The sequence below is a fragment of the Mytilus trossulus genome, chromosome 5 (genome assembly GCF_036588685.1).
Source record: "Mytilus trossulus isolate FHL-02 chromosome 5, PNRI_Mtr1.1.1.hap1, whole genome shotgun sequence".
NCBI lineage: Eukaryota > Metazoa > Mollusca > Bivalvia > Mytilida > Mytilidae > Mytilus > Mytilus trossulus.
In genome coordinates this window covers 42935282-42954795 of record NC_086377.1, presented here as the reverse complement: position 1 = coordinate 42954795, position 19514 = coordinate 42935282, and positions in this window count along the sequence as shown.

Here is a 19514-nt window from a genome sequence, read left to right as displayed (position 1 = left end):
TTTATTTCCGTCTTGGTGTCTCTCTCTCTCACTATCCGGTAAGACTATTTCCCATCAATGCATATGAATTTAACTTCATGGAAAAATGATTGCATGACTTTTTCATCCTCATTTTCTCCTTAGAAGGCATAATACTATTGACAGCAATGAAACAAATAGCAGCATTTCTTTTATGCCCTTTTGTGAAGATATGAACATAAAATACAGAAAACTAATTATGAAACTGTTGAATGAAATGATATACTTGTTAGGTCCCTGGCAAGTTTTAGCTTTTTTCACAATCATTATGAGTTGAAACTCCATAAACTGCGAGACGCATTAATCAAAGGCTAGATGCACTTCAAAAATTGTACTATAAACTAATTCATTCATTACATCCATCCATGGCTTTACTTTGGACAGAATTGTTAAATTTTGTGTAACTACCAACATTGTATAAAGTAATACACAGACAGCAGCAGTTCGAACAAGAAACATTTGCCGTTATAAAGAATAAGCATTAAACAAGGGTAGAACTCAGTGGTGTAGAGCTTATGTTTGTGTCACATTTGTCAATTTCTAGCCTTTAATTTGATAATTAAAACAAATTTAAGGAGATGTGATATGATTGCGAACGCGGAAAGTATCCACAAAAGTTCAAATGAATTGGATGTAAGCAATTGTAGGCAACTATACGGACTTCAACAATGAGAAAAGCCCATCACGTATAGTCGGCTATGACAAAAATGAAACAATTTATAACAAAGCAATGTATATTTTTTTTTATTACAGACATGAACCATGAGTGTATATAGTTTAATATTTGAAAAATGCTACTTAAAGGACTTGAACTACGACAATGTAAATTGATGGCAAAATGCTCGGATAAAGGAGGAAGTTAAATAAAAAACAAAATGTGTTATGATTGCCACTTAGACAACTCTCTACAAGAGACCAAATGACACAGAAATTATTGTAACACTAGGTACCCGTACGGCTTTCAAAAATGAGCAACTCCCATACCACAGTCCGCTGTAAAAGGTCGCGAAATTATAATTTGCTAAAAGGAATACATAAATTTGCTATGATGGGATGAAGAACAGTTTGAAAATAACTTGTTTCATGACATGTGTATAACAATGTATCATTGGATCGACAACTAAGTGACCATTTTAACCAACGCATGTTTTATTGATTGTTTGTCTCAAACTGCAACGTTGTTCCCAGCGCAACGCATTTTGAAGGACAGAGTAATAATGAGTGTCTGTCTGTTCACATTTGCCTTGCATTTGTTCGTCTAGTTTTGATAGCACTATCATTTGTACAATTTTTGTCAGGTTTTAATGAAACTTGTATTATAGATTAATAAAAATATCTCTTGGACAACTTTAAAAATTAGTGTCGATAAGATATTTTGAACAGAGCATTGCCCATAGAAACATTATTTTTTTTATATGTATATGCCCTTAAACAGATCAAATAAGTGCAAAAATGGGGAAATGGTAGCTAATATTTTATTAATTTAACCAAGATCAGGAGAAAAAAATCTACGAAAGGTCATTGAACATGTTGAAGATTGATTTTATCACACGCACATAGGCTTCCATTTGAACTACTGCTAAAAATCAATAAATCTTCACTTATGTAGTGTTAAAGGAAGGCAGAATTATAAATAAAATTGAGAATGGAAATGTGGAATGTGTCAAAGAGACAACAACCCGACCATAGGGCAGACAACATCAGAAGGTCACCAACAGGTCTTCAATGCAGCGAGATATTCCCGCACCCGGAGGTGTCCTTATAAAAGCTATTTTGAAGTACATTAAAACGGTAAAACCGATACATGGTGTTTTAAATATATTTTGTTTCTTAAATTGATGTTTAAGTGAAAATTTTCCTTCAATTAGCCGGTCACACATTTTCCCAGTACCTCTTATTCTCTTTTCAGCTCACCTGGCCCGAAGGAACAAGTGAGCTTTTCCCATCAATTTGCGTCCGTTGTCGTCGTCGTCCGTCGTCGTTAACTTTTACAAAAATCTTCTCCTCTGAAACTACTGGGCCAAATTGAACCAAACTTGGCCACAATCATCATTGGGGTATTTCATTTAAAAACTGTGTGGCGTGACCCGGCCAACCAACCAAGATGGTCGCCATGGCTAAAAATAAAACAGGGGTTAAATGCATTTTTGGCTTATAACTCAAAAACCAAAGCATTTAGAGCAAATCTGACAGGTGTTAAAATGTTTATCAGGTCACGATCTATCTGCCCTGGAATTTTTAAATGAATCGGACAACCCGTTGTTGGGTTGCTGCCACTGAATTGTTAATTTTAAGGAAATTTCGCTGTTTTTGGTTATTATCTTGAATATTATTATAGGTAGATGTAAACTGTAAACAGCAATAATGTTCAGCAAAGGAGTATTTACAAATAAATCAACATGACCGAAATGGTCATTTGACCCCTTTAGGAGTAATTGTCCTTTATATTCAATTTTGAAACATTTCTTGTAAACCTTAGTTATCTTTTACAAAAATCTTTTCCTCTGAAACTACTGGGCCAAATTAATCCAAACTTGGCCATAATCATCTTTGGGTATCTAGTTTAAAAAAAATGTGTCCGGTGACCCGGCCATGCAACTATCATGGCCGCCATGGCTATAAATAGAACATAGGGGTAAAATTCAGTTTTTGGCTTATAACTCAAAATCCAAAGCATGAATAGCAAATCTGACTGGGGTATTATCTTGAATATTATTATAGATAGAGATAAATTGTAGACAGCAATAATGTTCAGCAAAGTAAGATTTACAAATAAGTCAACATGACTGAAATGGTTAATTGCCCCCCTAAAATGCTAGTGTCCTTTCTAGTCAATTTTTAACAATTTTCATAAAAATTGTAGATTTTTACTAACATTTTCCACTGAAACTACTGGGCCAAGTTCATTATAGATAGGGATAATGGTAATTAGCAAGAATGTTCAGTAAGGTAAGATGTACAAACACATCACCATCACCAAAACACAATTTGTCATGAATCCATCTGCTTTCTTTGTTTAATATTCACATATACCAAGGTGAGCGACACAGGCTCATTAGAGCCTCTAGTTTCCTTTTGTTTCTATTTCTATATAAATAAGTTGTTAATACAGAGGCATATTAAGGTAAGAATATAACAGATAAATGTCTAAGAAAACATATGAATTTGTATAGCTATGAAAGAAATAGAATGCAAAAGTAGAAACTTTATTTCCGGACATTATATAGAACACGTTTCGTCTATGATCTTGGTCATCTGTCCATCGAACGTTATATCTTAGCAGCTTAATATGAATAAAACATATATCTCAACACCTTTATAATTTTGCATAGTATTAAATACCAATAGGAACTGATATGAGTTTTTGAACTGCTTGTATTACCTCTTATTGATTATAATCGATATAATTAACGTATTGTCAAATTATTTAATAAACCACATATCAGATCATTATCACAACACCGGTACACAGTTTCATATAATAAGGTGTTCACAACTTCTCAATTATCAAATCAAGATGGAATATTTAATTATAATAAACCGTGCGTTAATCATGTCAATGCAGTACTGATTCTATACATGATAAATGGCTATACACGCAACTCAACAGAATTGAATATTAAGGTAGGGTATGAATCTTTTCTTAATATTTTTGTTTTAAACCATTATATTATTAGAAGCAGAAACTATTTCTGACTTATATATTCATTTTTTACTTTCTAAATTGCATGACATACTGCCGTTCAAATCAGAGTATTCACAACCAAATGCCAGACGGAGACCATTGGAATGTAAATTAAACAGAAACTCCTTTCAAATATGAGTGAAAAACTTAATGACATGGAGTATTTATCTCCCATTTGACACAATATTCCATAGCTTGTATTTCTTCGCATGCTTTCTTTATAAAGGATTTCTGCGCACAAAAAAAAATCCAAGTGTTGAAGAAGAAGTCATCTATTCAGAAATGGTCGACGTCATTATGAGTTAACAGTTATGGAATTTGTGTTTCTCAGATGACGACAGATTTTCTTAACCACCATACCGCCGTATTTTCCTCGAATGTAACCTATCAACAAAAACAGGTATATCCGTGTTTAAAGCAATATGAGTACCACGACGTGTGTTTTGATGGGGTTCGTGTTGATCAGTCTTAGATTGTTATATTATCTCGTTATTAGTACTGTTTTCGTCTTTTTTTTGTCATGGCATTGTCAGTTTGTTTATAAATAATGATTTTGAATATGATTTTTAGTATCCTTCAATTTTTGAATAGGACTTTCATAAAATCCGCATTATGTGTGAAAGTTTAGTAGGTATTAACCATCTCAGACCACCGGGAGAAGAATTACTAATATTGAATAATTCATACATCACACCGTACATGTAGCTCTTTCGTCTTTTTTTTAAAAACAAAATAGATAAAAAGAAGTAAAAGAAAAAGAGGATCACCCAAACATCTAGACATACGAATGAAAATAAACTCAAGAGGATTGGTAAGAGTTGAAGTGACCCCCCTTTTTCCCCCTAACTTGCAAAAGGATTAAACGCCGGTCCTTATCGTTAGTGATCCAGAAGATTCTTTATTTTACGGAATCAGTTTATTAAGCTCAGTTTCTTTGCAGTTGAAGTATTACGCAACTGTTTTCGGGTCTTATAACAGAAACTTCCCATTACTACTTGTCGGGGAACTCAAAACTCTTCAATTCGGACTGTAGTTAGTTTTAAAACTGTTTAATAATTGAAATAAAATGAGATAAACAAGATTTTTATGTTAACACAAAGGTGAATGCCTGTCCACAGATATGAACCGAGATTATAGAGGTAGCAGAAGAAAACAACAGCCATCTCATAAACCAAAACCAAAACGAAGAAACAGGAAAGAAACAAAAGATTCAACGGTAATCGATGAACAACACCCATCGGGTATTGGAGGACAAAATATTGCTGCTGCAGTAATACCTAAATCAGCACGAGAGCCCAATCCCCAAAAGGTACATTCAGCACAATCACCTCCATACCAACGGACCCAAACATTTGAGAGCACTCGTGGCAAAGAAAGTGAAAAACAGTCCAGAATATCATCAGGAAGTTCTAATGCAAATAAATTAGGACAGGACAAGAAGAACACCACATCAGTTGAAGTTCAAACTGACTCCTACGAGATTTCTGGTAAGCGAATATATTGCACAGATGGTTTCGAATGATATTCGTACATTGTATATAATGAGAATGTAATAAATCAAATATAGTTGGTTACATTACTAGTTACATGAATGCATGTTCAAATATCTTGCGCGTATGTTTTTCTTTGCTGTTAAAACTGAATTAACTATATTGTGTTTAAACAATCGTTGGAAAGACTTGATGTCGTAGTTTTCGTAGCATATAGAAACCGAATCTGTTAGCAATGTCTTTTTATTTCTTGACTTGTCACCCGATAAATTCTTGGAATTTTAATTGATACGAAGCAGGGTTCATATTTATAAGAAATGAATTCATTATTCGCCATCACACTCAGATTATAAAATTTATATTACTTTATTTTGTGTTATTTGTACTTTAATTTCCAGATGCAGACATTGATGCGAACTATTATTATCGCTTAGTTGGTTTTCTCGTTGAGGTGACACCAAAAGTTGTAAGAAAGTATTTCGAAAAAATATGTTTGCAGGGTAAAACATTTAAAATATTTCTTGAAGAAAACAGGCATATTCTATTTCATACATATGAAACATTAAAATGTTGCCAATGTATATCTACCTTATATTCTAGACACTCAAAGCATATGTCAAAACAAATGTTTTCAGTATTGTATAAACACGACCAATCAAAAATTGTATATTCGCATGTGAGGAAGAACAATGGACGAATTGAACAACTCTGTATGTGTTCATGGGATCCTCATTCCAATATAGACATGACCGTTTTAGATATATCTCTTGCAAATACATTAATGAAAAACTGCGCAAACATGCAACAAGGAGCTGAAGATTGGTTACGCCATATAGTTGAAATTAGGAATGAAATATTCCATAAATCTGATATCAAAGTAATTTCAAAAAAAGATTATGAAAATATGTGGTCAACATTATCAGGATCGGTTGGAGGGCTAACCAATCTAATAAGCCACGATTATCATGATAGCATAAAGAATGAAGAAAGAAATCTTCAAGATCGAGTTATTGTTAGAAGGGAAATGTTACAACTTGAAGATTTATGTCGGGAATATTGGAAACAAAAGTGTGCAGAGTTTGAGGTATCTTGAGTAAAAATAAATGTATACGTTCTATAGATTTTAAACAACTTATTCGTTTACTCTCTCCGTTGTGTTTAGTGCAAACTTTAAACCTTGTAAAACTCATTTGTAAAGCAGACCTATGAAACTTAATTGTTCCCTGGAAGAAATAACAGACTATATGTTACGCTTTGTAAAAACATCTGTTTCACAAACCCCGCCTCTTTTGGGGATAGTTGTCAAAGGGACCAGGAATATAATTTTACTATGAAAGACGCGCGTTTCGTCTACATATAAGACCCATCAGTGACGCTCAGATCAAAACAGTTAAAAAGCCAAACAAATACAAAGTTGAAAAGCATTGAGGACCCAAAATTCCAAAAGGTGGTGCCAAATACGGCTAAGGTAATCTACTTCTGGGATAAGAAAATCCCAGGAGATATATAATATTCATAGATTATTTTATTTGTTGACATACTGATTTCCAGATATTTTCTCTATATTTCATCTCGTAGAGACATCACTTGGGACAGTAACTAGTATGAAAATATACTATTGCGGTAAAATAATGAATTCAGAAGTAGGCAAAAGGTAAAGGTAGGGATAGTATACAATTTTAGTATAAGTCTAAACTATTAACGAGCTTATACATATTCAAAAAGAAGTGTATATCAACTTTCTATTCTAGGACATAATTTTTCACGAAATTTCATATTCCTGTTGGAAATTGCATTGTCTATATATACAGAAATGCAACCCTATAATTTTAACAGGAGTTAAAGCTTACCTTATGATAACCATATCAAAGATAACTGGCTAACAATTGTTAACGCCAGACGTGCATTTCGTCTACAAAAGTCTCCCCCTCGATCCCCGAAAAAAATCAAATAATGTACGAAGTAAGAAGTACATCGAGGACCAAAAATTTCGAATGCGTTTTCGATTCTAATCTTTATATCAACGCAATGACAGTCATACATTTTTTCTATATTGATTTAATGATCCTTATAAAAATGAGGATGCAAATTGATGTAATCAACACAGCGCGCAAACTACAATACGATGTATATAAACGTATTGTTCCTTTGGAAAACATATTCTTGAAAATTTACAATTCTTGATCAGAACTAGCGTTGACTTTATTTTTAACAGTATAAGACGGCTAATTATGATTCTTCATCTTGAAGAAATTTATGTGTACATGGGTATGGTTTTCACATCCCATTCACGAACTTCCAGACCATTAGATCTGTATGCTTGTTTTAGATAGAAACCGATCATCTAATGTCATGGAATGACGCCTCTAATGATGACGTTGATCGGCATTTATAAATGTAAAATGCTTATTTTGTTTACTTTATTTTATTTTACGAAGTCCGCTTGGTGGGCTTCAATGGTTCAAGTATACAATCATAAAGTACAACATGTAAAAATTCGTAATAACGGAACCTATGTTAACATCAAATAAAACATGTTATATTGAATGAAGAAAAACAAGTTGCCCAAATCCTTCAATGACATCTATAGTATGAAAAAAAAATCAAATTCTTTTTGTAATTTACATTTAAAGTGTAAGTACAAAATATTTTTAGATACTACGCATTAAAGAATTAGAGGATTTCCAAGAAGAGGTTTCGAAGATTCCTGTATTAAATACTGACAACTTGGGCGTTTCCACATTAGCAAAAATAGGTATTAATATCGGTATTATTTCTTTTTCTTTCAGATAAATAAATTAATACATACTAGAAGATAAATGCATAAATAATTAGCTTAAAGTTTCAATTATTTATGATATTAGATTATATTTCAGAAATAAGCTTTGTGCTTTATTATTAATTGCGTGAGAGAGAAAAAAACAATTGTATTTAAATATAACCTTACTTCCATTACAGTAAGTAAGTAAGTAAGTAAATAGTTTATTATAGTGTCACGATCCAATATACATCATCATATACAATATAAAAAAATCTTTAAAACAATATTAGATCCCTGCCTTTAAGACATATGAGACACTTTCATCCTTTTCAAACTAAAAAATATATACTATAATATAAAAGAAATATTTAAATAATAAAACTTTTCATGATACTAAAAATTCTTAAAAAAACTCTTTTAAGTTATTTATACAATCAATAGTGATTAAAAATTTACAAATTAATCTTCCTACGTTTAAACATAAGATGTAATGTCCTGGCTAATAAAACCTGAGCATGATCACAGTTCATAATAAAATCAAATTTCTCATCAGAGTTAAAAGCATTAAAAGTGTTATTCAAAACATTAATATAATTAAAAAGTTCTTCTCTTATATCTGAATAAAAATTACAGTCTATTAAAAAATGTTGTTCTGTCTCTATAAAATTGTCATTACAGAAAAGACAAAGTCTATCACATAATGGAGTGGTCGGCTTGGTGTAACGTCCGGTCTCAACCGCAAGCGGCAGCGATCCACATCGAAAGTTTGATAAAATGCGTCGATGGTCACGAAATTTTACTGTTTTAACAAATAAACCAGTTTTACAATTGTTTTTGAACCTTCTGAATGTTCTAAGCTTGTTTCCATTTATAGAATTTGTATCGTCAAAAACATCAGCTAACCATTTTTCTTGATCTATAGCAGTTAATTTGTCTTGAGCCATTCGTAGCTTTTGTTTGGTCGTTATGTTGAAATTGATTAAAAAGTTCAATTCTGATTTTCTCAGTAAAGCTAATACACGTGAATGCCAAGATCGTTGTTTTGTCTTACTAGTTTCATGGATAGTCCGAACTATTCTATCATCCTCTAAATTAGAAAGTTTGAAAAAAAATCTCATAACTTCGATGTTCTGTTTTGTTTTAACTGTGGTCCATCCCATATCTCCACGAACGGCTAGATTGGTGGAGTTTTTAAAGGCCCCTAAAAAGTATCTACATACCCTATTTTGCACAGTTTCTATCTTATGTAAGAAGTGATACTGTGAGATACCTCGGGTTAACGAAATTGGTACCAGTAATTCAATGTAAACGAATTGGCACTCCTGTTGTGAACGATTTGCATGTGACCAATGGCAAAATGTATGCAACAAATTAAAAGGCTCTATGGCTTTATTATACAATTTCCTTCACCACCTTGGCTAATCCTTCTAAATATTAATGATTTTAGTCTTGGATTCGTATTTTACATATTCCGATTATGATGAAAGTATAAAATAATGAATAAACTCATCATAGATACCAGGACTAAATTTAGTATATACGCCAGACGCGCGTTTCGTCTACAAAAGACTAATCAGTGCCGCTCGAATCGAAAAAAGTTAAAAAGGCCAAATAAAGTACGAAGTTAAAGAGCATTGAGGATCGAAACTCCTAAAAGTTTGCCAAATACAGCTAAGGTAATCTATGCTTGGTATTTCAAAATATTCTAAAATTTGTAAACAGTAAATTTATAAATATAACCATATCAATGACAATTCGTGTCAGCATAAAAAATTATTTCAAGGACTGGGGATAAACTTATCATATGATACCAGGATGTACACCAGTCTTCAAAAAACTCATCAGTAACGCTCAAATCCAACAATATGAAAAAGACTAAATAAAGTTCGAAGTTAAAGAGCATTTAGGATCACAATTCTTAAAAGTTTGGTCAAATACAGCTAAGGCTGAATACTCCTGAGGCAGAAAAGCCTTAATATATCCATATCATTGATAGTAACGCTGACTACTGGGCTGGTGGATACCTCCAGAATTTCAAACTCCACCAGCAGTAAAATTTACCCTGAGGTTGGAACTAAATTCATCATAAGATACTGGGATTTTAATTTTGTATTAACGCCAGACGCGTGTTCGTCTACAAAAGAATCATCAGTGACGCTCAAAAAGTTAACAATGCCAAATAACGTACAAATTTGTACAGCATTGAGGATCAAAATTTAAAACTTTTGTCAAATAAATCTAAGGTAATCTATTCCTCGGATAGATAAGCCTTAGTATTTCGAAAATTCAAAGTGGATAGAAATATGGTCACGACAAATCTTCTTCTGAAATGCAATAAACCCTTGCCAAATGGGGCTCTCTTCTAATTTATTGTCAACTTGACCCAGAAGAATGACAGCACACATAAGTCAATTATTTTATGACGTTTTTGTTATTGTGTTTTATATTATAGGATAACGAAATGCATTTCATCGTTTTACTTTTAATCTTGATATGAATGGAGTTTCTTATTGATCACATCATTCAACGAAACGTTTAATGAATTATGCTACAATTTCCAGTGTTTTTAAGGTTCCACAACATTATAATTGTTTTCAAGGTAAAAAAATAATTCAAAATTAGCTAATTACGCAGCTTCTGAATTATTTGGTATACGCTTTGTCTTATTTATTGTCACAGTTCAATTGTCCAGCCGTATTGATGACATTACAGTCAACGTTTTTGGAAATGATGCATTTCTACAGATCTTAGAAAGTGATAATGAAGATGACCTTTCAGAAGACAGTAAGTCAAGAGTATCGACATACATGTAAAGTTATTTTTTATTAATCAAATGTGTTGTAAGTTTGAGTACTTAACGACCCTTTTTCAAAATTATTCAAATTTCCAGACCCGGAGTGTGACATAATTTACAAACACGTTTATTTTTTTTCTCAAAAATTTGTTCATACCTCGCACACTCAATGTCAACTTTTCATGCATTTGAATTCCTTTTTGCTAATGTAACATCTAACATGGAAGCGTGATAGCACATTCTCGGGTTCAACACGTAAAGGTTTGGGAGTTGCTGATGGAGGTAAATCCAGAAAGGCGCATTCGAAAGTATAAAACTTATAATTTATAAAAAAAATAGATATGATTGCCATTCTCCACACGAGATCAAATGAAACAAAGATTAACAACTATAGGTCACCGTACAACAATAAGCAAAGCCCATACCGCATAGTCATCTACAAAATGCCATGAAATGACAAATGTAAAACAATTCAAACGAGAAAACTAATGGCCTTATTTATGTACAAAAAATGTATGATGTCATCATACAAGTTATTACCTGTACAAATATAATTGTACCAGTAATAATTTTTGTTGGAAAAAATGTAATAACTTGTACAACACAATATCTTTGGGTTGTATGTGCTTCACCTTTTGCTTCAAACAAAATGTTTCATTGAAAAACTCCTTTCTTTGAGTTAGAAAGTCTGGGATTGTTTTGTCAATTGTCAGGTAGTATTTTTCTTTTACTGTTTTCTCTTATTTATTTATTTGTTTGTTTATTTTTTCTTATCATAGAGCTTATGCATTTTTGAAATCTGTTTTGAGGTTTTTTTTATTTTCGTTTTTTTTCAAATGTGTATTCTGTGCATAGCGGTTTTTTGTTGTTGATGTTGTATGGGATATGCAAGTACCCGGTCACGTCCACTCTGTGTAGTATTTCTGATTGTATCCATCTGATGAGTTAAGCCTCTTTCAACTGATTTTTGTCGAGCCTGCAACTTTTGTTGCAGAAAGCTCGACATATGGATAGTGATACGGCGGCGGCGTTAGCCAACTTCTCAAAAGCTTTATATTTTAGAAGGTATAAGACCTGGATGCTTCATACTTTGTATATAGATGCCTCATGTTACGAACTTTCCGTCAGTCATATGTCCAATGTCCTTGACCTCATTTTCATGGTTCAGTGACTACTTGAAAAAAAAGTTAAGATTTTTTGTAATGTTAAATTCTCTCTTATTATAAGTAATTGGATGCCCGTCAGACAGTTTTCACTTGACCTTGACCTCATTTCATGAATCAGTGAACAAGGTTAAGTTTTGGTGGTCAAGTTCATATCTCAGATACTATAAGCAATATGTCTTGTATATTCGGTGTATGGAAGGACTGTTAGTGTACATGTCCAACTGGCAGGTGTCATCTGACCTTGACCTCATTTTCATGGTTCAGTGGTTATAGTTAAGTTTTTGGTATTTGGTCCGTTTTTTCTTATACTATATGCAAAAGGTCAGCCAAATTTGGTGTATGGAATGATTGTAAGGTGTTCATGTCTAGCTGACAGGTGTCATTTGACCTTGACCTCATTTTCATGTTTTAGTGGTCAAAGTTAAGTTTTTGAGTTTTGGTCTATTTTTCTAATACTTTATGCATTAGGTCAACTATATTTGGTGTATGGAAATATTTTATGATCTATATGTCTGTTACACAGGTTTTATTTGACCGTGACCTCATTTTCACGGTCCATTGCTAAGGGTTAAGTGTTTGTGTTTTGGTCTTTTTTTCTTAATTTATAAGCAATAAGTCAACTATATTTGTTGTATTGAAGAATTGTTAGCTGTATATGTCTGCCTGGCATGGTTCATCTGACCTTGACTGACCTCATTTTCATGGTTCATTGATCAATGTTTCGTTTTCTTGGTTAATGTTGAGTTTATGTGACAGTTGTAATAAAGCTTTATATTTAGGTCTATCAACATAATATCAATGATTAGTAAAGAAGGCGAGACATTTCAGTGTGTGCACTCTTGTTAAAGTTCGTTCTTATATTGTAATGTTACACCACTGTCCCAGGAAAGGGGAGGGTTGGGATCATACTTACATGTTTAACCCGGAAAAATAAATCATGATATAAAGTTGCATTTGTAAAATCATATATTGGAATTAAAGGTTTAACCTAATAGATCAAATAATCTTTGTGTTTGCACTAGACAAGGAATCATGACTCTGAAATTACACTATAAGTTTGATCTTTTCATTTACATTTGCCTGTCTTACAGCCAACCCTACAATTGCAGTGAACATGATCTTGGTCACCATTTCAAGAAAGCACTTGTACTGCTTCTATGACATATACCTCAGTGCTCTCTGGTATGTCCAACATTGTCAAATCCTTTCTTTGAATCTTTTCGATTTGGTATCGACTCAATAAACCAATCATGATTCCAACTTTTGTTCTTATTTTTCAACTTTCAGCAATATTCAGTATAACTCCTTTGATATTTCTACAGTCAATACGACCTCTGTCTACTATTTCACTGTATCATTGTCTTCAATTTCTGCATCTTTTACTCATCTTTTGACATGTGCTGTTCTCACCAAAGGGGAAAGTTCATAAACTGCACAATATAAACAATTTGTCTCCTTTGCGAATGTGTTTTTTTTATTACTGGGAAATTCAAAACACCATTCTGTCATAAGACATGTAAGAAGTATATTTGAAGTGCTGTCTTTTTTAACTGACTTTGGTTTCCTTTACATTACTTATATTCTCTCTGTACTATCTGACGCGTGTGAAAGCGGATTATTAGAGTCTATTATTTACTTGATTTTTTTTCTACACTGTTTTCCATCTTTTCACTTTTTGAATTGTTTTTTAAGTTTTGCTGATATATTTGTTATTCAAAAAGTACACACAGGTTGCAAATTTATATCTTTAAATCTAAGTAATAAATTATTTGTTTAAAGGAAACGATTTCTTGAAAACATCAAATATATAATGATTTGTACAAGTTATTATCTTTTTCTTAGTAAAAATCGTACTAGTAATATCTTGTACAATTGTATTTGTGCAAGTAATAATTTGTATGATGGCTTCATACAATTAATTACTTGTATAAAATTTCTGTACAAGTAATAAGCTGTACAAAATAATAACATGTACACGACATATATATAGTATATATATTTGTTGATTAAAGATTTTTAAATGACATTTTTCATATTATCATACTTACTTGTAAACCGATTGAACGGGAAAGGAAAAAATCTAAAACGTCAGTGTTCATTTTTTTGCATTGAGAATTTAATGTATTGTCATAGAAATAGAAACATGGCCTTTCTTATATATATTGATAAACAATGCTTTTTTTCATTAAAGAATTTGAAACAGTCCCTGTACTAATACATTTAGATGTCCCAAATAATTGGAACATGTTGTCAATTAAAGAAGCAATAGAAAATATAAGACAAGAGATGACAACTAAATTTGGTAAAATCAGAATAAAAGCATGTTCAACAGGTGACCTGGCTTTTCTAGCTGACATACTGAAATCCTTAATTCGTAATGAAAAAATTCTTCGCTCAGAAATTAACAATTTGATGACTGAAATATTACTTATGTCCGAAGTAAAGACGACACCAAAAGTGAATACGATGACAGAATTATATACATGTACGGCGTCAGAATCTAATACGACAGGAGAAGTTAATACGACGTCAGAATCTAATACGACAGGAGAAGTTAATACGACGTCAGAATCTAATACGACAGGAGAAGTTAATACGACGTCAGAAGAATATACGACACAGACAAAAGATGTAAATATCTCCTTGTCTACGAAAGTGTATGGTTAGTAAATCTTTTTTTATGAAACGCTTAAAATGTTTTTTTGATACCAAACTTACATTTAATTACAGTAGATTAAACAATTTGAAAACAGATGTATTGGGCTAAATATCATGTTTTAAATGTTCAGTTTATTAATGGAAATAAAAATTTCCCCTTAAAGTAATTGTTGAACTAATATAAAAAAAAATCGGCTGCCTATAATTGCTTACATCTGCTTCATGTGAAAGCTCAAATATCTTATAAAAAGGTTTAAAATGATGAAATACCAAATTTTGTATTCGACCAAGATACATAATTTAAATACATAAAATTCTTCGTTTTTTTCTGAATTTAAATCTAATGTCTCATTGGTTTGTTATGTATATATATCGAAATTGCAAAGATTACAGATGATTTGATATCTTACTTAAAATAGATATGTAAGTATTATAATATGTGGTATGATTCCCAATGTGACAAATTCTATCCAAAAAACAATTGCCATCGAAAGTAACAACTACTGGTCATTGTGTGACCTTTAGCAATAAGCAAAATATGTATATGTTCCAGACCGTATGTGTATTTAGACCGTACGCGTAAGGTCTGACTTATATTAAGAATTTGGTCAACTTTATAAGATACAAATGTATATAACAGATCAACATAATCTCAAATCAATATAAAAAGTTCAATAGTAATTGAAATAAGATATTATAACTATTTTAGAAAATCGCGCTTATTTAATTTGTTAAACTCCTGTATTTATCATGTCAGTAAATTCATTAATTGTAGACCAGTATGCTCATTGAAATTGAAAAACATAGAGTGGGAGGATAATAGTTTAAGAATATTTAGGAATTTTACCAAAAAATGCATATGCAAAGTAACATGCATGAACAAAACATGTTAAGGTAAAAAAAATATGACGTTCTTTGTGGAGGCCAGTGTCACTTTGAGTAACAAAATAGGATTCACGGATATACAAATAAACAAATATTTAATTTCAATTGTTCCCTTATTCACTTTATCCATCTAACTGTAATAACAACAATTTGTATAACTAAAAGTTAAGATTTTGATAAATGTTTGTTCATAATCACGGTGGGTATGGTTGTCCTGCGAGATAACGTACTGTGCTGGTGATTCGGTCCTGACGGGTGCTGGTGATCAATGAAAAAATGTAAACAAAGACGAAAATTATGATTTTTGACGTTTTCACTCATAAAAAATGGAAGAAAACAGTTGAGATTTTTCAATTTCGTTTCTTATGGGTTCATATATAAACCATTAAAAAAATAACCCTGTAAACTGTTTCAGTAAGCGTAACACAAAAATGCTCATTTTCAGAAAATCTCAAACTGAAAAAATAAAACAAAATGCTCATAGAGTCCGCTTTTTATACCGCAATCCACACGACAAAACAATTTTGTCAAAAAACATTACAATTTATTAAAATTTAGCATTTTCTCAATTTATTCATGTCCTGATACTGTGCTGGTGGGTCCTGTCATTGTGCTGGTGGGTCCTGATACGGTGCTGGTGATTTTGGATAAGAAGTTGGTCATATTTGAAACAAATGTTACAAAATCAATAAAATTAGCCAGATAATTGTTGCCAACAGGATCTATGACTCCTATTTTAGCTCTTGTGCATCCATTTGGCTGTTTAATATGTGTTTTCAAATGAACTGAACTTGTATTACATAATAACATAAAAGGGCAACATCTTTCGTCTAATATCAGATAACAATATATAGTATCTAAAATAAGTAAAAATTCCACAATACTATATATTTACATTTTATGTGTCAATTTGTTTGAAAAAAGTCGAAAAGAAGAGACTTTTTTCAATGTCACGATTATATGTCGCTTTCTAGATCTATGCTTAGCATTTATTTCAGATGACATGGACTCCTCACCCTGATGACCTTGCTGCCTTTCATAACTTTATCCGTATACATATATTAATAGATAAACAAAAGGCTGTATGCAACACGTATTTTTGTATTTAAAATGATTCGGTGTAACGAGAATATTTGTGGTGAATAGAAACTGTGAGGGTCACAATCTTAAATAGCTTATAAATGTTGCTGAAACCAGTTTCGTTATCTGCTCTGAATTTTCTGAAATGTGCAAGGTAGATAGACATTTTGATTTGTTTTACTCGGTAATGAACCATTGTGTTGATCCCATGCTAAACATAACAAAAATCTCTGTACAAAGGTCTGTGAATATTCTACAAAAATAGTGATTTTATTTTCACTAAATTCTCTTTTTCTACTAAATACAATAATGAACTATAAATAATAATGCTTTGCAAGAAGTAACCCCTTGATATATGTACAAAAATATATCTCTATTATTCATTGTCTGTGCTGTTTTGATACTATTGCAGTTTGCACATTTCGGAATTGACAGGCCACAGGAGGGGTCAGTAACCGTACACAAAAAGATAAAATATTGATATAAGTACTTTATTTGCATCTTTGAACCCCCACCCCGGCTTGTTTTTTTAGTAGCCTGTGGTGTCTAAAAATGGTCGATTACAGACATCCGAGTACGCATTTTACTTTCAAGGCGTGTTATTGTTGATTGTTAAAGTCCTGAAAACGGATAGATGGAAACAAAAATGTTTGATATATCTGGCTTTAGATTCAGTTTTTTTTTAATATAAATTAAGGCTACATTTTAATTTAATAATTCTATGAATTCACAATATAAAAAAAATGCAGAAAAAAAAATGAATGAAGTGAAATATCTTAGTAAGGAGTCATTACTACAGAGATGGTGTGTTTGACACACACAACTTAAAAGCTTAGTGATATTACCAATATTAAAATAAAAGTGTATTTTAGTTGGGTATTTTTTCTATTTACTCATTTTCAATTATAATCAAGACACATTTTATTTTTATTCATGAAAAATATCTACATATAGAAAAGAAAGACACATTGTTCACTTCCTCCCCCGTAATTCTTTATCAAAAATATTTATTTTGAAATGAAAAAAGCTAAGAAATCTTAATTATATTAGTGTTCTCTAGGTTATCTCGTCCTCATTCTCTGACATATTCTAGCATGCCCTTTCATAAAATAATGATTTTATTTTAGTGTTCTATCGAACTTTCGAAAAAAAAAAATACCTGATAACCGTTTAGACAAAAAAAAATTGGTGGAAAAATCTTACAGCAAGTGATTTTAAATAGCTATAAGATATATTTTTCGTTTACAATACAACTTTTAAATCTTACGGGAAACTATTTCAAGCTTTTACTGCAACCTCGCTCTAACTTAACCCCATCCGCCCCCCCCCCCCCCCCCCCCCCAAAAAAAAAACAACACCAAACAAACAAACCAGCAATACTATTGTCATTCTTATAGTCAGCACTCAATGGTTCACAAACAAATGTGTTTTAAGCTGCTAAAGACATGATTCAAACGCTTAGAAAGTCCTTTGTTCTATATTTTTGATCTCCATTTTTATGCAAAACCTTTTTACATTTTTATTTTATGGGTTATTGTTGAAGGTCGTACGATGGCGTATGGTTGTTAACACATACTTCCTTTGGTTTCTTATGGAAATTTGTCCATTGACAACAAATATACCACATCATCTACTTTATATAAGTATTGTATACATTACAACGTATTTTGGTGATCTTGCAAAATGATCGTAATCCCGAAAATCGTAAACATATTTTCTTTCCTTAAAAGGGGGCAAGAAAGGTTCCATTAACAGGCCAATAAATAAGATTCCAGTTAGTTTAAAAAATAAATTAAAAATAGGGGTATTTTTTCTCTCATAATAACAGTAAACAGATTCACAACAATTTCAATTTCAAGAAAGCAGACAACAGCTAATAAGTCAATAACAGTACAGCATCAATGATCTTGAATATATTCCACTTTTAAGTAAAATATAAAAGCACAGAACCAGGACCGTTTTTCTTATCACCAGCACAGCGTCAGGACAATTACATTTTACGAACTTGCACGACTTTTGCAATATAATATTGTTGTAATATACGTTGCATGGTACTTATGACACATCAGAGAAAAATTAAGCAACCAAACAGTCGTTTTATTGCCGTTCTGATACAATGTAAACAAACCCACCAGCACAGAATCAGGACCCACCAGCACCCGTCAGGACCAAATCACCAGCACAGTACGTTCTCTCGCAGGACAACCATACCCACCGTAATAATTAAGCCATATGATCCCAAAACATATATGGTCAGCTGGACCGTACGCGTATATCCATACGGTCCGACCGTACGCGTATGGTCGTACCGTACGAGTATACGAATACGTTCCGGACCGTACGTGTATGTTCAAAATACTCATGTGGTTTAGAACATATACACTATTTATCAAATTCACTTTTCCCCAATGTACCAGGTCTTTCAAATTATGTTTCATGAAAATCGAAATAAAATATATACATGGAAAAGAGTATTGCAACACCAAATTGAAATTGAAACTAAAAAACACTCTTTATTTTTTTGTGATATAATTTGTTAAAATATAACTAGTTAAACATTATTAAAATATCACCTGAGTTTAATCAATACATATTGACTCGATAAGTTCTTATCTGCACATGCAGCTACTGTACCCGTAAACAGCAAAACATATGTTTTTACCGTCATTGTTTTCGATACTTTAAATAACCAAGTTTATAAAGTTATGTTATTGACACCTTGTAATGGGTCCTCCACAAAACTTAACTGCAGCAATAAGGCAGATTAACAGCATGAGAGAGGCAGGAATGTCGCTGTGAAAACCGCACGTATTGTTGGTCATCACTATCTCACTATAAGTCGTTTTGAGAATAATTACATTAGATGTTTGTTTCATTATAATACTTTATTTTGATTGGCTAACTGTACAGCTCGTGTTATTCCGTAAGCAATTGCATCACTCAATAAAACTTTTCATTCATGATAGCACGTGGTCCC